This window comes from Platalea leucorodia, assembly GCF_965183815.1.
Source record: "Platalea leucorodia genome assembly, chromosome: 3".
Taxonomy (NCBI): Eukaryota; Metazoa; Chordata; class Aves; order Pelecaniformes; family Threskiornithidae; genus Platalea; species Platalea leucorodia.
The window spans coordinates 120319065-120339420 of NC_138825.1; the positions used below are offsets into that span (position 1 = coordinate 120319065).

The 20356-nt window shown below is 42.9% G+C and overlaps 1 protein-coding gene across 5 annotated transcripts in view; it reads right to left on the reverse strand.

The window, feature by feature from the left end:
- Window positions 1-10691, reverse strand: part of ITSN2 (intersectin 2) — a 90000-nt gene extending 79309 nt beyond the window's left edge. For 4 of the 5 annotated variants that reach the window (XR_014227637.1, XM_082306629.1, XM_082306632.1 and 1 more), the window contains exon 1: window positions 10606-10691. The gene's annotated coding sequence lies outside the window, so the exon portion shown is untranslated. The other variant, XM_082306630.1, reaches the window with a different exon arrangement.
- Window positions 10692-20356: the final 9665 nt, after the last annotated feature.

Here is a 20356-nt window from a genome sequence, read left to right on the forward strand (position 1 = left end):
TTGCAGCACACTCAAAAATAATGACCAGCCCAAATTATTGACATAGGATTTTTCAGCAAACCTGAAAATTCCCCAAGTTTCCCAAGCCTGGGCTGACCCAGCCTGGTTAAGTCTGCACCAGGCACTGCCACATAGATGCACCAACCTTAAGTCCAAAACCAAGAAGGACCTGCACAACAGATCTGTACTAAGAGTACATTACACCAATTTAATGCAATTAAATCATGATTTAGCTCTGTCATCTCACTATTATGCCTATAGACAAATCTTGTCATATTTTAAAATACTAGACCCGAAATAAAAAAAACTTCCAAAAACAAACAAAAAACTTTCCACATTAACCCCCCCAAAAAATACTGAAAACTTTGACCTTACAGACGCAACCAGGAATCATAAACAGGGTTTTCACAGGATTTCAGATCGCACCAGCACCGAGACCCCATTCCATCCCCTTGCACAGATCTGTTTCATTCGGACACCAGGGTTATACCAAGCACACACGCTTCTCTGGTGACAGATTCCGAAGTTGTACTGAGAGGTTAAAAAAAAAGAAAAATAAAAAAGTATCGCCACAACATAATTTCCCCTCATTCAATTTTTTAGGGACGGAGGAAACAGCCCAGTAAACTCAAAGTCTGCACACATTTTTCAAAGGTCTATGGAAACAATCCTTCCCAAAGAATGGAGCCTGCCCTCAACTAGTATTGTCTTCTACGTTTCCACAGCACGCCCCAAAGGCTTGGATATTATGCATATATCAAAGTTAAAAGCAGCTTATTTTCACAAATTCCAAATAAAGTTGCTCTGGTCGCCATCTGGAAAAGCACCTTGCACCTTTAGGACACAGGTGTGCACCATTTATTTACCAAGGGAAATCTCAGCAAAATAGTCTCGCTTTAGGCCAAACTTACTTTTTTTAGAACAACTCTGATAACTTTTAATCATTAATCGAGGTGAAAGCTGTAAATTTCCAAAGAACCTTATTACACAATACTACAGAGAAACCCAATGCCATATAAAAATGTTTACTGAAGAAAAAAAAAAAAAAAATCAAGAAAAGACTATAACCAGTATCCCAAACAGATGGTATAGATGAAAAAATGGCCATCAAAACCAGAATACCTCACAGAAAATTATTTTTTTTCTGCAAAACGTTCTAGGAAAGGTGCTTGGTGAACTCAGTTATCAGTCATAAGAAACTGTGGCAGCCACAGCATGAAATCCAGGTTGTAGCAGAACAGAATCAAACATCCCTGTGAACACTGTAGACGACATTAAGGCCTGCTGCCATGTAGGGTGGAAACAGGAAAACTTGGATGTTACGTTTAAATAGCAGAACGGCAAGTTCTTGTAAACAAACCATCTGACTAGTCCCCATGTTTAAAGCACTAATTGTTTTCACAAACTGACCTGCCAAACTGCAACTTCTGCTCCCCCTCTCAGCGTTCGTTATAGTGGATACAAGTTGAGAAAAGAAATGAGGAGATTGCAAGAAGCAGGGGGGACCTTACAACCATGCTGAAAACATTAGAAAACATTAGAGCTGGGCAGACCGCAAGAGAAAGGGAAAAGAAAAAGCTTCTTTTCCATCACAGGCGTATTGCCATTTTATGAAGAACAGCCTTACCACAATCTTTGTTAATATTTATACTCGAATCAATTTTTTTTTCAAAATATTTCTCAGAAAAACCACAGCCACATAGTTTTAGCAGGAACGAAGGTCTGGTGCATCAGGCTCTGTCCCACCAGTTTTAACTGGAAGAAAGCAAATACCATAGAAGCAGCATATGTGGACACACTACTCCTCTTCTGCTTTTCTCAAGGACAGAAGGAAGATATATTGCAGATTTTTGCTGTAAGAACCAATCAGCAAGGACAGAGATTGCAGTACTAGCTGACCAGTTCACTCTTTGCAACACCTGTGGATCTGGACAACACAAAGACTACTCACGAGTATTTGCAAAGCAAACGGTGACAGTGTAACAGCCCATGTAGTCGTTCTGTGCTTTTTTTGGATTATCCTCTTGAAAATCAGAGAATAATAAGCATTAGTAAGGCATTATAAACCAGCACAGTCTAGAATTTCTCTTTGTTCAAGACATATCAGTAGAGAAGTTTACCAATTAAAAAAAAATAAATAAAAACAACACAAGATCTTGGCAGGCCAAGAATTTATCTCCTTTATACAGTGGAGTTATGCAGAGTGACATGGCCTTTTCAAAATGTACTGCGGCCAACTTCGCAAAGTCCACCCACTCTGATAACACATGAATGACATCAGTAACAAAACGAAGTCGTCGATCCTGGGTAGCTAGCAGATCACTAGCTCTTTCTGCTCCCCTCTGTAACCATGGATAAGAGTACTGCAAGCCTTAGTTAATATTTTGACATTTCAAGGAAAAAAAAAAAGAAAAACAGTGTTAAATATTTTAATTCTTAACCCTATGGTACGAAGTCCCTTCCTTGCTCACTGTTATAGAGCAACTTGCTTCCAAACAGTGATTAAGACAGAACACAAAAAATAGTTTTTTCTGACAAATATCCTTCTGCCCACCTTGCCCGACTAACAGGCTCTCTGAATATACTGACCATGCAAAATGGATGCCACACAAAATACAAGAATCTCTGTTTCTGTTTAAAAACCATAATTGTGTGGTCAGTATTGATGGGTTTACTCCCTTTCTTACACAGCTGCTCAGCTGTGAAAGCACCCATTCAAAATATCAAGACGCAGTTCAACTCTCTCCTCTGTCTCTGGAGGCTGAAACTGATCTTTCCTTCCTCCCAGGAGAAGGCTTTCCCGCATTTTATTGCACAGTCGCTTAAGGAAACCCATGCACAGTGTTTGGAATAGTAACACCAACTCAGGACTTCAACCTCCTGCATAAAATTCTCTACCATTAAGCCAGAGAGCCGCAGGTCCCTCTGTGTCCATGCCCCTCCAGCTTTGATTCGTCTTTGCAAAGAAGAAGAAATTCTGAAGGAGGGAATGAGAATCCCACTTCAGGAAGCTCACTATTTAAATCCCTGGCCCTTCTCCCAGGAGACACGTACATGAACTTCCTCAGGAAAAGATGGGAATTGAACCCAGCTCTGTCACACCCTGGAGGAATATATTCACTAACCTGATCCCAGACACGGACAGACATCACCACCTCTGCTTGCTTTGCTTAAAAAGGAAAAGAAAAAAAAGAAAAAAAGCAGAGGGCAGATTATTTATAAGATTTTTTTTTTTTTTTAAAAAGGCTTTGAGCTTCTACCTTCCAGAAGGAACCCCAGCCTGCATATCATAACCTTTCCAGAGAGCTGAGTGAGATACACTTGCTCCTGAACGGGTGGTAACTTAAAATACACTCTTGTCTTTTTTGCTTCCTACTTTCTAATTTACATGACTCCCCACTCCATATGCTGCTTTTTCTAGATCCTGCTTTGAGACACATCAATTCTCACATCTAATTATTTGCAAGCATTGTACAAGAGCCCTAAGATGCTGTTTGGTGAGGTCCACACACCTTGAAACCTGCAGTTCTCCACTTCCACATTGAGAGTCCTAATTTACGTCAACGTGGACCTAGGCAAAACACAAATCTTTGATGAGTTTTCTCTTCATTATTTTCTTACTTCAGCCATGACTGGAAACATTCAGAGCATATTACTTGAGAGCTTATCCATTTGAAATCTTGCTGTCTTAGAGGAAATTTTTGAGCCCCCTCCTGCCCTTCCATCAGAAGCACAAGTGAAATCTGCCTCCTAACAGTGCAAAAAAAACTAACAAAAGAATTCTTACATTATCTTCTCTTTATGATACAAGAGCTGCTACTTAACTTGTTGCTCAGCTTTCAGCCTAAGACAACAGTGCAAAACATACGGAACATCTAATGGACGCTATAGCAAAGCATAAAACAGAAGATACAGAATACATGGGCAGTCTTCTATGCTCAGCAGAGAACAATCTTTCACTATTTCTAAAACTAATGAAGGCGAAACATTCAGTGAGACTTGGATTTACATTGTAGGTATCTGCTTTCAAGCTGGGCAGGTGCACAAAACCATCGCAGGCTTGACTTCTCAAAATTGAATGAGACGACAAGCAGAGAGGAGACAGGTCATAAGAGGCCTTTAAAGCAAAGAAATGTAGTTTGTCTTTGACGAAACAAAAACCAGGGAAACATCATGGGATAGAAAGTGAAGATCAGCATAAGGCAGTCAAAACAAGAAAAATTAACTAGGTAGCATTATTTCGGATGAGCAATGGATGGGTACAAATGCATTCCCCAAAGTGAGATAGAAGAGCGTGGGTGTAATGGAGGTCCAAGAGATCCCACCCAGTACGGGAGCCCTGGGAGGCACGCTGGTCCCGAGCTGGACCTGGGACCCAGGCAGCACAGCCACAGCACCTCTTACCTGCCCCAGCTGAAACCTCCTGCTTCCGACCCCGCTCTCAGCCACAAGCCCCATCCATGCTGTATTACCAAGGACAGTCCTTCAAAGCACCCAGTTGAAATTTGGTCTCTTAACCTTTAACACTGAGCTCTACGGCATACAGTTTTAATGTTTTGACCACTACAAATGATTTTCATGAACTTAGGGAATCAGTTATCACCCAGGTTAGACACACAACTCAACCTCATGTAAAGTCCCTATAAGCAAAACTATATCTCAGTTAGAAAGACACTTGTCCTACCTTAAGAAACTCAAAATATTATGACTATACTAAGAGTGTAGTGGACAAAGCAAGAGAGTTTTATATTTTCATTAAAATTCTTGACCTTTGAAAGGTAAGACTACAAGTATTATTTAAATCAGCTCTGATTTTTGATACATTTATTAGTATAGCCATAATAGGTCATTTCTTTGCATTCCAATTGTAATATTTTTAGAAACAAAGAAGAGTAACTCCCATTTCCTGTTCTTCCCTTACTTCATGCGTATGCTGTTGAATCACTCACTGCAGATATCGCTCATGACTGATGCCACAGCATTTCACAAGCTCCACTTCCATCAGCCTTGAAAATTTTCCCTAGAAGAGCCGCTCAGAATTATTATGTGCTACTTCTGAAGCTGAAGCAACAACGTCCCCTATCAAAACATCTCAAGTCAAACTGGCTGCTCTCAGAATTGCAGTTACAAAGAAGCTGTGACTTATCTGGATCAACCATGTTTTTTCAACTATCTGTAACTGCAAAAACATTTAAAAATAGTTCCCAGGTAATTGTCCTCTATTAGGTGATTCCAATGTGTTGTGCTGCTACTGTCATCATGTTACATCATTTGAATTTCATGTGGTATTCTGAAAATAAGAGTTACACAACAGTGTGCCCATCTATACATTAATGTTCAATCCACTACTTTAACTCTAGGATCCAAGTAACCAACCTGGCCAGGCTGCGTTCCTATACTGACAAAGTCTTAAACATTCTGAATTTGACGAAAAATGAAATTTCATCAGCTCTACTTTTACTTTATGATTTTTATGTGACCTAATCCTCACTTTTTGAACATTTGGTGCTAATGGCACAACAGTACCAGAAAAACAAGTTACTACAGTCTCTGTACAATCTTGCAATGGGCAATAAAACAAAGTATGTGTGGATATAAGAAGAATCAAAGACACCTCATGAAATAAAAATCACCTATCTTGTTTTCTAGAGAGACTTATCCTTACATAAATCTGAGCATTAAAAAAAAAAAAATCCTAATAGACAAGTTAATCAATGAAAGGAGTAACATGCTAGTAACCAAGCAACCAGCATGCTTAAATTCTTAGCTTGGCTTTCTAAGGATATGAGACACGAGTAGTTAATTGATGAATCCCATCACCCAACATGAACCAAACTTAACAGAAGGACATACTTTGGAAAGATCTTAACTGCCTACAAGATTCATGAAAACAGGCAACCAGACAGAGAAGACACTACCAAATTTAGTGCCCCCATTAATGAGAAAGACTGCTGTATATTTGAGTACCAGTATTAGACACCAGAGAATCCACAAGGCTGAAAGATGTTCTAAACATACTGACCACAAGAAAAACTTCAACGAAAGCTTACATCCGATTAGATTCAGACAGCCAATGCCACAGAAAACAAGGCTTCACCAGTGGCACTGCTCACAGCTGGCTTAAAACTTCAGCTTACACTGGTCCATCACTGGAAGGAACTGGAGCTTACATGAAGAGATAAGCCTCCCAGTTCTATACTGATCAGGATTCAAAAACAGATTTCCAGAGGCAATTCAGGCATCTGCACATTTGCAACTAACCATTTGAAAATTTCAGGATCACTTAAAACAGGTGCTTAGCACTTCCAAAAATCCGACCAGGCACTCTAACAAGAGTGCTTCCCCCCAAAATAGTCTGTTGCGTCATCTATCGACAACCAGGGTACAAAAGGAAAATGCAATTTTAAAAGGTGAAGTTAAAGGGCGATAACGTGATCTTAAAGCTAAAAAGAATACAGTAACTACCCTATTTCACCCCATATCTAGGGTCAACCTCTGAACCTCAAAGTACACTTGGTGTTAAGTGTTTTACTCACAAGTGATAGTGCTTGAAATAGGTCAGTGTCAGTCATAAAAAGAGAGAAGTCTCTAATTAGCTCTACTTTATCTTTGTTATCTTTATAATCACCAATCATCACCTAAGACGAGAAAGGTAAAGAAAGGTCACTGACTTTCCCCACATCGAGCCACGTAAAATGAGTCGTCCAATCTAAAAGCAACACCACAAATTCACAAAGTCCACAACCTACTGCTCTCACAATTTTCACAAAGACTATGTTCACGTCAAGCTTCCCCCCAAAACTTAACAACATAGCAGGATCCATCATCTAATATACCTTGCCAAGAGATGTGGCATTACGCTGAACTGAAAGCAGCTTTCAGAAGTCAAAATAAAGTAACTTGAAAACAAGGAAGTATAGCAGTTGCATACATATATGTGGAACAAATCACAGCACCAGTGCTGCCAGGAACACTGGCTGATGTCATTGCAAGACCAGGCTCTATGATTTTTGCAAGGTCTTGGTCAAGGATCCTGATGTCTGGAAAAAGGCAAACATCACACCCATCTTCTGGAAGGGCAAGAGGGACAGTTCAACAATATAAAAGGCTGTTCAGTCTGACCAAATCTGGAAAGATGGTGGAGTAAATCCTCCTGGGAGCCACCTACAGATGCTTGCAGAACAAAAGGGTAATGGGAAACTGCAAGCATGCATCTATCCAGGACGAACCACGCCTGACACATCTCATAGCTTTCTGTGTTGAGATGACTGGCTCTGTGGATGAGGGCAGAGCAGCTTGTGTTGACTTTATGAAGGCTTTCAACGAGGTCTCCCACAGTATCCTTAGAGCCAAACTGGTGAAATATAGTTTGAATAGGCTGACTGTAAACTGGGTGGAAAACTAGCTAGACCACTAGACTCAAAGGGCTGTGATCAGTAGTCCAAAATCCATCTGGTTGGAACCAACGATGTTCCCCAGGGCTTGACACCATGGCCAGTACTGTTTAACGTCTTCCCTGACAATCTGGGCAATGGCATGGGATGCACTCTGAGTAAGTGTGGATACCAAACTGGAGAGGGCTGCCCAGAGAGTCTGTGGGATCTTCACCCTTGGAGGCAGTCCAAACACAACCAGACTCTGAGCAACCTGATCCAAGTTGGCCGTGCTTTTAGCGAGGGCTGGCCCAGATGATCTCCAGAAGTCCCTTCAAAACGGTATTATTCTATGACTACATTTTAGGTAAATAAAAGCAAACAGAAGCAGTTAAAAGCTATTTTAAAAACTGAGATATTGGAGGTATTTCCTTTCACGTGAAAATAGGCCAGAAATGAACATTAGTAGTAAAGATGTCCAACTTTTGAACCAGTTTTAAAAAGGCAAAGAGAACAATTCTGGACTTTAAAAGAAAATCTCATGAAATGCTGTTTTAACAAATTTTACATGCTGATCAAACTAAATCTTTTGAGATAAGAGCAGAGACTTTACTTCTAAAGTGTTAATTAATGGGTTATCTCTCAGACCGGAGACCCCTGTCTCAATTTGCAACAGGAACTGGTGATCTGGACTACACTACTCTTCAGGAACTAATCACAAGGACTTTTCCTGACAGACACTTGTTTTCAAGGGGTGTGAAGCTTTTTGATAATGCCCCAAGCAAAGCACGTACAACACCCTTCACTTTCCAAATGCTGTCCCATTTTCCCCACCAGCTCCAGGTGAGTAGCTGAATGAAGAATTACTACCTCCTACAGAACTTAGCTTCATCTTTCATAACTGCTACTTCGCTATGGCATGGAATTAATTCACTTTTCAATATTAAAGACTACCCCAGAAATATCTGTAAAAAAAACTACTGTAAGAACTGCCATGGTCCCAATCACTGTAATACCCCAATCTCAATAAACAAAGCCGCCTCAACAACACAGCTAAAATCACCTACAGGTCACTTCTGCCTTGACCTATCTCACTCTGTCCACAAGAAGAATGGTGAAAAAAATAAGCAGCCATAAAGCTCTGACAGCAGACCACCACCTACGGCAGATTACTCCGTATGGTGATTAGCACAAACAAGCCATAGGTACCACATTTTTCTTATTGTTAGTGCTACAGGAACATACTCTTTGTTTATATTACAGCAGCAGCTAACAACTCAGGGACACATCCCATACCCTAGATCTTGTATAGACAGAGGAGAAAAAAATAAAAGCAATTCCCTCAGCATAGTAATTAAAAGGAGAAGCATATTCATTTGATCTAATTTAGGAATCTGAGTTAGGAGGCTAATCTGACCAAAATTCCTGTATAACAGAGAGTGCAGAGCAGCCTAAATCCATGTTGCAGGGACGCGTGCAATTCTCTTAACATCGTACGGAGCCTAGAGTCTGAACTAAGGTTTCTGTAAATATCCAGAGGTAGGGTGGTGTGAATGCCCCTCCCAGCTTAGTCAGAATAAAAAAAAAATACAGACAAACCAAACAGGGAAGGTAGAATGGAAACAAGGAAACAAAAATTAACAAAGTTTAGTAGAAGAGTGAAGCCCAGCTAGCTATTCATCCAATTAGTTCCTAATGCTTGTTATTTCTAAACATCACTGTCACATCAGTGGATAGAGATGTTTGTTACAGCTACAGTCTTTGAATTTCAACCAAGTTTCCGATGAACAATTTAAAATTCTTGAAAGCAAGCTGCATTTTACGTACCACTGATGTTATCCACACCGCGGCAAAGCTGCACTGCTTCGCATGCTTTGTATGTTTTCCTGTGTACGCACAAGCGTGGGAGCTGCTGCCACCACAGGTAAGCGTGAACAAACCAAGTTTAAAAAACATTAGGTTCCCAAAAGAGAGATACATACAACAGGGCAGCCTGAATGCAAGGGCAAGCAGCTTGTAACTTCTCATTCCAGTGCTTTAGACGGGGAATTTCCAACTGCTGTTTAAGAGAACCGCTATGAGCGTTACAGATCACAGGTACTATCTAAAGCACAATCTACTTTCATGTTCTGCTATGTGACAAATGTCAAAGCGTCAACTGCCATGAAAACCATTCAATGTATTCAAAATAGTATCTTAATGTTTAGGGAACCAAATGGCGTATCTCAGCCTCATTTTATTTTCTGAATTACTACTACGTGCTGCGGTATGAAGTCGAGACGAAGGAAAGCCGGTCTCATTACAGACAAAACAGTTTACAAAACTTGAACTGCAGAAACCAGTTCCATTTCTCCAGACTCTAGGTTTTCACAGTAACTACAAGAAACAAAATCACCGCCATCACAACAAACCGGGGTCTCTTCACACGCCCGAGTTACCTCACCTCGCCAGGGCTCTCCCCTGGGGAGACAGGGAGCTGCCTGGGCACCGACACCGGTGTTTCTTCCCCTTGCAGAGCGGTAACACGGCACCGGCGAGCAGCAGCGCCCGCAGCAGGAGCTACCGCCAGCCCTGCCCGGGCCGCCGCCTCCCCCGCCCGGCCGGCGGGCAGCGGAGCTCTCGGGCCGAACTTCACGTCCCGGCGATGGAGCCGGCTCCCGGGAAGGGCAATTCCCAGGGAAACACTGGAGCGGCTCCCGCCGGGGCCGGGAGCGCGGGGGAGCCGCTGCCCGGCCCGGCTCCCTGACAGCGCCCGGCCCCGCCGGCGGCGGCGGGGGACTCACGGCCTCGCCGGGAGTCGGGCGAGTCGGCTGCTCTCCGGCAGGGCGAAACGTACGCGAAGCGCTCAGAGAAAGAAAAGAACAAAAAAACCCCACCAAACACCATAACCCCACCACCCTCAGAAGAGGGGAAAAAGCATAACTAAAACCGCTTGCCGTGACAGAAACCTCGACCGTTCCTCCTCACCGCCGGGCGGCCGCCCGCGCTCCCCGGACGGCGGGAAGAGGCGCTTCCCCGCACGGCAGCGCCGCGGCCAGCCGTGCCCCGCCGCCCCGGCCCGCAGCGAGGCCCCGCGGGGCGGCCGGGCTGACAGCTCCGCGCCGCCCGGAGCTCGCCCCCCCCCACACCTCCTTTCCCCGGGGACGAGGCCACCCCGCGGTTCGAGGCCGGTCGGGACGCGGCCCCGCTCCCCCGAGCGCGGAGGAGCCGCAGGCCGCCCCGCCGCTTGTACCTGTTGCGCTGCCCGTGAGCGCCTGCTCCGCCCGGGCTGCGTCCTCCTCCGCCTCCCGCGGCGGCAGCGCCGTCAGCCCAACATGGCGGCGGAGGCGGGGGCCGCCCGGGAAGGAAGAAGGGGAGGGAGCCGGGGCCGGCGGGCACGGGCCGAGGGCGCCGCTGGGTGCCGGCTCCGCGCCCGGCAGTCGTGGGTGAGGGCATGGGGCTGGCGGCCTTCCCTTAGAGCCGAGCTCGACCACATCCCGAGGGGCGGGCGGGCAGCCCTCGGGCGAGGGGGGTACCAGTACTGGGGTGCAAGGCCGGAGCCTAAATGCAGGGCTTGGCCTGGGGTCTGGCCCGGGTAGTACCGCGGGGGCCCGGGGGCGGGAAGGAGACCCGCTGCCGCGGCCCGGGCTGACCTTCGCGGCAGGGACCCCGGGCAGCGAGCGCTGCTGCGAGCGGCGGCCGGCGGCGTCTGCGCTGCAGGATGGTGTCTGCCAAGTAACAAGCTACCAATTAAAGACCTTAACTAACAGAAAATTTACCACATCCTTACTGAAATTCTGCTCACTATTGACTCCAACCCCTGCCTCCTCATCTGCCCCATAAATTACTTTGTCTATAATTTTCTAGCTGTGTATATTGAGAAAAAAGGGTAATAAACTAAAATTACCTCAGCCCTATCTCAACTGTTAATTTCTCGTGGAAGCTGAAGTTAATTTCTGGTTTGATCACAGCTCAGGCAGCGCTCCCAGGTGAAGCTGGTCTTTCCACGCTGTGGAAAGGGCTGACAGCCCTTGGGAATGCCTGGTGGTGCTTCCCAGTGGGAAGCGCATCCCGATGGGGCACCGGCACCGGGGAGGAGGAGGCTGGCACGAGGAACTAAACTCAGCTAGCGCCGGGCACTGCTCAGCGTACGTCAATATGTAAGTAAAAAGATTTATCTTTTCAAAAATTAAAGAATCCTATAGAAAGGAGACTCGTGGGAAATGCCATCATTTTTAAACATTAAACATTTTGCTTCTTCAGCAACTGGATCTTGCTGTATACAGAAGATTACAGCGCCTTTCTGCTATGTTTTTGCTATGTAGATAATTACATATCACCTTCATACAGAGCAGATTTTTCCACTGACTCATTCTTCTGGGTTTTTAATGAGCCTTTCCAGTTTGTTACACCTTTTATCAGTCATCGTGATTCCAGAGTAGTCATGTTATTGTGCCATGTAATGGTCACAGTCACATACTAGCACATACAGTATTTTTGCTTAAACATCTAATGTTTGCATTTGCTGTTACAGCTGCCACATTGCATTGGTAGCTCGCATTCATGTATTTATCCCTCGTGAACTCCTCAGCTCTCATCTGATGTAATGCTTTTGAAGATAAGACTATTTTCCTTCCTTACTCCCACCCCAAAAGCATGCTTTGTATTTTTGTCCCTATGTACAACCAGCAGCCTCATCTTTGATGCATAAACATTTGCCATGTAGGTGGATTAAAACAGATGTTGTTCAAGGGGCACTTGCTGACTTTGTGATTTAAATCACTCAGTGGCCTCCAGCCCTGGTGGCCTTTGGTTTTGAAATGACCTGCAGATTTCATGATCACTGCTTCATTTAATTCCAAATAATTGACTGAGCTAATAGTCAAGAACAGACTCCTCTGGAGCTCGGTTTAAAAGTCTCTCATCTGACATTCTTCATTTGAATTACTTTCTAATTTCTCTTAAAATGCAGCCTTTAATCCGTTTAGTACGTATTCTAGTGATACAGCATAGTTCTAAACGTGACTTTGTTGTGTAGGCAACACCTACAGCCTGCTTTGGATTGAAGATAAGTGCTTGCATCAGACGTAACAGCCTACAGGTTCATAAAGGCTGTTATAGACAGGATTAAGATAACAATAAACTAGATAAACATGTTTCTTCTCATAGGAAGAAAAAGATCAAGTTACTGATTACAGTAGTTAAGTATTGGGAAGGGCAGTGGAAAAATCTATCAACAAAAGTCTAAGAACAGGTTAGACAGATATCTGTGAGGAGTTAGGCAAATACAGTTGATCCTGTGTTGAACATTGAACTAGGTGTCTTCTCAAGGAACCTCACAGCTCTTTTCTTCTGTAATTAATGTTATTGCTGGGTCCTGCCAAGCAAATGGACTTGGGCCATGTAGTGTGTGGCATTTGTCCCACTGGACACGGAAAACCAGGGGGAGAGTTGGGAAGCTGCGCTGGGGGGCCAGGTATGTGCTAGGGCATGCGTTTTGCACACATGATCAAAGGGAAGATGAATAGTACGGGGTGGTGAGTTTTAATGCATATTTAGTTGTTCTTAATTTTATATACAGTTCTGCAACTACTTAAGCCTATGTCTAGGCTAGAATAGGACTTTTAGTGACTGACTGTCATTACTGCTTTGCTCCCTCCGTTGCCTGTGTTGCAACCTTCAGCAGAAACAAGGGAGGTACCTGGAAGCTGTAACATCTTAGCTTTGAATGCCACCTTGGAAAGCTATGTGCAAACTTTGTACCCTAACAATGTTTACAACTACTACTTACATATTTTGATATTTTGTGTTCTTACTGTTAAACATCCCTCTCTCCTCACACTGGATAACTCATATGCTAAATAAAGGCAATAGTGGCTTTTCTAAAAAATACACAAATTTGGCGATCTGTGCATATGAAAAAAGATATATATGTCTTCTTCACTGCTGGGAATGAGACTCCTTATACGATATTGAAAAAAATCCCTAATTGCTTCTCTACTCCTGTCTGAAAACCTACTGCCATCGAACATAAGTTATTAAACTTATTTAAAAAAAAAAAAATTACAACCAAACATTGTGCTTTACCATTGCCTTTGAGGTGACAAAGTGCACAGAGCAGGAAGTGTATAAAGGACATTGGGATACTTGATTCTGTAAATATGACAGATGGGGAAGGACCCATCTGTGTTATTAATGTTATGTGAGATCCCTATAGAAAAGCAGCAATGTAGCTCATTTTGAGACAACTACACATATTGCCTGACACCTCCTCTGATATAAAACTGAAGCCAGGAAAACCTGCAATACTGTGAGCTTTGTTGCTTGGGAAGGGAGAAGTTGGAGAGAATGCAAAATTCAGCTGACTGCCTAGAGAAAAAACCTTGTGTAAGTAATTAGCATATAAAAGCTTTATGTATTCTTATTCTAGACAAGCTGAATGCTGTTTTATCTGCATTACCACAAACAACCAGAGCTAATCAGAGGTATTAGAACAATAAATATCTGTAAGATTAATTAATTAGCAGGAAGAGGAGCAGAACTCACAGGCTGCTGTGAAGACACATTTGAATGCAGCAGCCCCTCAGTCGCTCTGCCTTGTAATTGGAGCATGTAGACATCCAAAGTTTAGCATGAGCTATAAAAAATGCATCCTGAAAGTGAAGCTCAACTAACTCTTACCCAACCTGAGAAGACTCTTGCAGAGATGTGTTTTTAGTAATGTCTGAGGCACAAACTAGTATCACATCTACTTTGTCTAAATTTCTTATTTTGTTTTGTTTTAATTAGTAACTGCATTACCGTTTCTTTAAAACGAAGAATTTCGTCCTTTGGTTTGCTAGAATGAAATTTGTTTCCATTCAGGGTTTGACTACTGCTTAAAGTATGTTCAAAGGAAAAACACTCTGCTTTTATGAAGGTGGAGAGGTGGAGTTGCTAAAGGCACTGTTGCAGATGCTGCCTTTGGGCATCTCAGGGTTTGGGGAGAGTGCTTTTTGCAAGCTCCAACATGCAGTTTTGGGGGCTGATGTCAAGTACTAGGTGAAATAAAAGTCCCTTCTGGTAGTAGTTAGTTCCCTTCTAGCAAGGAGCAGACATTGGCAAAGCAACTTAAAGCTGCAGGAATGAATTTGTTTGTCTCAGAAAGCCATTAAGGTAAGGGAAATTACTTAATAACAACTGATGAGTAATAGAAAAGACAGCCGAAAGGAGAAGAAACCAATGGTATGATAGCATCGAGACTTGTTCCAGACATAGGGACAGGGTTGCAGCACAGCAGCTACCCAGAAGAGACCAATTAAGATGAAATGTGTGGGAGAAGCAGAAAAGAAGTAGGATTTACTATAAGCAATGTCTCATCCTCTAGTATTACTGCGTTATCATTTACTATCCTGCAAGTCCTTGTCATATCTGAGCCAAAACCAACACACAACAGCAAAAGCTAACAAGATATAATGACGATGGAGAGACTAGAAATATTAAAAGCAACTCAATTTTCACATTAAGGCTTTACTTCTTAATCATTATCTGTACTCCGTCTTCAATTTCCTGTTACAGGCAATTCTGCTATCTTTAGAGTAATACGGGAAGATCTCCACTGTTAGCAAAAGAGATCATTAATAAAGTTCCTTAGCCTGAACTAAGCAGCAGTAGGTAATACGACTTCTTCCCTGCTCTCAGTTTACTCCATAACATTGCTTATTTTCTCTGCTGTGCTACAGGAAAACACACCAGAAGTGAATGCTTTATTCTCCCTGTCCAAGCCCTCTGACCAGGCGGCATCTTAAGCTTGTTGACAGACATGTTTCTGCAAGTGTCTGTTTAAAACATATAAAGTTAAGCCAGAACATAAATGGACACCAGAAATCAGTTCCTGCCAAGAATAAGCCATGTTTTGTGGACAGTTACTGATCAGGGATCAAGGAATGTAAAGCAACAACTATTTCTGAGTGGTCAAAAAGCGGTAATTGCAGCATAGTGATCTGCACAGGTTCCTCATGTGGTGTCTGTTTAATTTTGCTTACTAATGAGAGGCATTTCCTCATCTGGAGAGTCCAGCTTGTTGTCCCAGCTATAAAGAAGTACTTAGAGACAGCCACACCTACTTGATGAGTGACAGCTCTGACCTTTTATTAGATTCAACTCTATTATTCATGCTAAATTTCCTTTTGCACCTCCTCTTTTCCCCCTCAGTGAATACAGAAGCAATGAGCCCTTGCTTCGTGCTGCTGCCAGGTTTCATTTTTACATCAGTATTCAACTGTTTTCTTCCTTTTGAGCAAATGCTAGATACTGTCTTTAGCCTCGGTCTTTATTTAAACCTGGAGGAACAAAACACAATGGGATAAACAAAAGGACAAGTTGATATTTACTTTGCACACCTAACACAGCAGGGGTGGTACATTTCTGATGTTGATTCTGAGTAATAATTTATCAAAAAGGTATAGAAGGCACAAAGCACACCCTGCATCAAAAATAGTACTTCTAGAGATGCTGGTTTGGATTCAGAACCAGAAACCCACACAGTTCTTAAAAAAAGAAATGGTACATGCTGCTGTATTCATTTGCAGGATTTTCTGCTACTTAATAGCTGTATAAAATAAAATATTCATGTCCCAACTTTGTTCCCTGCCAAGCACAGGCATTATTTTGTAGGGGATGGAGAGCTGGACTGTATTTGTTCGAAGAGTGGCAAAGGCTTTCTTTGGCCAACCACACTGAAATTATTCTGAGATTTATTGAACATCTATGTAACCATAGAGAAAGTAGATTTCCAGACAGGCCAGAATGCGTTGTGAAGGAAGGCAGCGCTGACTCATGCAGACTGAATTATGGCAAATAAAGTTTGGCCAACTGCTGAGCAGACACAGAGTTTTACTTGCAAACCCTAGCTGCAGCGCAGGCATTCAGAAACATTCAAGTACATGTGAATTTCACAAGTTTCAAATGCTGACAGGAACACATTAGTGGCGTTAGGGGAGGTTATTTGTTGCAATTTGCAACCCTTCTGCTGTAATTAGTAAATAATACCCTGGTAAGCCAGAGCTGCAAGTTCATTTCAGATGCATTTGTTTCTCCACCCTCATGTTTTAATGCAAGCCAAGAAGCCAGTCTAATCCCAATAGGCTGGTATCCCTACTGCATTTGCTATAAACGCATTTTTTCCTAAAATTTTAGGTGCTAGAAACATGCCATTGGGTGCATATTGTTAGGTTATGTGATAAAAGCTCGTGTGCATGTCCACAGGGAGACAATGGTGAAGACCAAATAATACTCAGCCCATCTACTCATCACAGGGGCCATCAGCCCATCAAAGATCCACCTCCACCAGCCCGGAGGAGCACAGGGGCACAATGGAAGGTGACAACCCAAGTTACAGACTCCCGAGGAGTGAACGCCTTTCCCAGGGCTGTCCCAGCAGAGCCATCAGCCCCAGGGTCCAGGTGTGAAACTCGTCAAGGTGAGTCTTGGGAGCAGCTCTCCAGGACTACGGGGGTTAGTACATTTTAGGATTGCAAAAGACTTAACCAAAGGTGGGGAAGGGGAGGGGTTTAGGTGATTTGGGGAGGCACAAATGTGGGAAATAGAGGGGCCTTGGGGGACCGTATGTTCAGGTGCCAGCAGCTGGGGAGACTGGAATCCAGGAACCAGTACTACTCTTAAGTAGCGTACCTCATGGTGTACCTCTTACCTGAATTTTGTGAGCTTCTCTGGAATGACATGTTGCTTTTAAGGGTTGAATGATATAAAAATCAACTTTGAATTAAATCTCAGATTTTTCAGAACATTTTGTGAGTTGCTGTGAGAAGGAAAGTTTTTAAGATTCACGGATTTCTGGAAGGATGCAAGCATGCTATGGAGGAAATAAGTACTATGATAAAGATAGGCAAAACAGTGTAAGACAGTAAAGTAAATGTATGATTAATAATATAATTAATAAAATCAGGGCTTCATTGACAGGGCAAACAGATCACTCTGGTTTTAACACAGCTTATGGATGTCCACACAAAAGCTCTGTGTTGATGAAACGCAGAAGCTTCCCCTGACTGTGGCTCTTGCTTGCCAGATGTAACGCGGACAGTTTGAGGCGCTTCTGCCCCCCTCCGTTGGCCTGACATTCTGCTGGACTTTTCCACGAGAGGCAACAGAAGCACAGACAAACTCTTCCTCCAGCTGCTGCAAATAACAACATCGTGCAGTACCTCCAATCAGTGGCTTAAAGCTGTTGCATTCAGAGGGTTGGACCTAGTTTTGCAGTCTTTCACCAAAACTGAGTTGGCCTTTTAGCTTTAGAGTTTTTCTGCACTTGAAAGTTGTTTTTGAAGAGTGGTAGGTCTTTCAGAGGAAGTCACCTTGTAACTTACATTAACATTAAAGTTTAACAAGAGTTCAAGCCAGAGCTGAAATCAATGGAGTGTGAAAAGAGACCGTGCCATCAGCCACTAATGCTTCACTTGAATTTTCATGCAAGATTTGTCTTGCTTCTTGCTTTGGTAAGGGAAACCTGTAACGATTTGCTGATCTACTTCACTGATCCCAGAGCCATTCTTAAAATTCATTTGCCTGAGGAATGTTATAACGGTTAGACTGCGGAGTCACTAAACCAGCATCAGTTGTCTAATAACTAATGATTCTAATATTTCTGACCAATAATCCTCACTTGTCTGTTACCTTTAACCTTCAACTCTAAATAGTTTAAGGCAAAATTATCTTTTCATCCTATGTCAGCAGTGTCAGGAAAAGGGCTTTTATTGCCTAATAAAATAAATTCATTGGCACTTGGCAGTGGCAGTCCTTCCAAAGAGATACTATGCTGCATTGCTGCAGTTGAATTTGCTTTTCCTCTTCTGCACTGGGATCATCTGGATTGGATGCCACTGCCTAGACTAATATCTTGGCACTTAGCGAGGATATTAACTGGAGTGACAGCTGCAAACGTGGCAGTTTCAACTTGCTAGAAATACCAAGCGTACAATAGTTGTGTCCCATGTTTCTGCCACACTGAAGTCCTGGACCATTTTGTCTTACAAGGAGCCATCTCAGTCCTGTCTAAGTAGCACTCACGAGATTGAGAGGATGTAAAATCAGATGAAAGAGAAGAAACTCTTTAATACAGAGTCATGGCAAAGGATAGGAGCTTTGTTACTGTTATAAGGACATCAGAATAACAACAGGTTCCTGGTAAAACTCACAAGATCTTTGTTTAGCATCATGAAGTCTTCATCAGTCCTGGAGTGGTAAACAAGAAACAAGTAACTTCACTGGCATCATTCCAGGTCCATCTACAGCAGCAAACTCCGCATTGGCCAGGTTATGGCGGAGAAACTGGATATACCTGTGCATCCCCCGACTCTCCTTGGCCTCATCCCTCAGCCGGAGGAACCACACAGGGAAAGCACGTATCAATTCTGCAGCTGTAAGGCAGCTGTGAATCAGAGCTCGCAATAAGTCAATTTTAGGCACAAATCCGTACAACAGTGTCGTTCCAGGGCCTGCGGAACTACTTTATTTTTTCACCAGGCCCCCAACCTTTTTCAGTGCAGAAGATGAATAATGCTTGCGAGATGAATGGTGCTTATTGAATTGTTACTTTAAAGTCTTTATAATCCTCATTATTCGTTGTATAGCCTTGGCCTTTCTTCAACATGTACCATTAAGAACCAGTGCTGACTGGAAATATATTTTAGTTATTTTTCTCTTGGGTTTTTATGTTGTCCTTACTGTAATGGGTTCTTCACAAATGCAGATTTTTCTTCACAAGATTCTTGAGGCAAGTTAATATTAGCATCTTCATTTTACAGATGAAGGACAGAAAGGTGGAGCAATTTAAGCAAGAACATTTCAAACATCCGCTATTTTTGGATATTTCTCTTGAGACACAAAGGCCTTACTTGAAGGACTTGCTTTGTGTAGCTGTCATGGTTTCATCTGAAGCTGGATGTGCTTTCTTTCCACGTAGCCCATCACCCAGAGCTCGAGTCAGAAAGGAAGGGCTGGTACAAGCTACGGCTCAAGGCTTCACCGTGCAAAGCCATTGAAGTCATTGCTTGCCGCAGTCCCACCTTCCTTCTGTCCCCAGCCATGTGTTCCCCTCCCCTCCCGCCGGTGCTGGCACCTGCCCGCCTCCTTCAGCGCGCTGAACCGGGAGAGAGGAATGAAAACGTGCGATTCGTTTGTGACAGCAAGTTACGGGATGAGCTTCGTATTTGTAATAACGTATCATTATAAAGCACATTCAATTATTATTATTTTATATTTATTTATTATTAGTTTATATTATTAATTATTCAGAATTAGCGATTTTATTTATGAATTATGCATTAGTAATTACCTATAGATATTATATTAATTATATATTTTATATTTTATATCATATATGTTATATACTATACATTATATATGGTCTATATTACATATATTATATATCTCTATATAGCAATATATATATTTTATATATATATTATATATATATTCGAGGACATGGTATAGTGATGGACTTGGCAGCGATAGGTTAACGGTTGGACTCGATGATCTTAAGGGTCTTTTCCAACCTTAACGATTCTATGATTCTATGATTGATTAATTTACCTAATGTATAATAAGTATGAAATATTTTATGAACATTCTTAATTATATAGTTACTATTAATTGACATTATTTATAATTTATTTTAAATTATTTATAGTTTATTCTAAATTACAACAACAAAGCCAGATAATGTTTTGATGACCTAGCAACCAGCAGGGGAGGCACCCACCGCGGCAGCCCCTGCCACAAACGAATTTCATTTTTAGGCGCCGGGGACGGATTAATTACCAGCACAACGCCGCCTCCGCAGCCCGCGCCACGCGGGACACGCCCCCTCGCCCTGATTGGACAGCTGTTCCCATGCCCCGCCCACGAGGCGGGTCTGTGCCGAGGGGCGGGGTTTGCGCGGGGCGGGGGTGGAGCTGCGGGGTCGCCGCGCATGCGCGCTGGGGAGGCGGTACGCGCGGGGCCTCCGC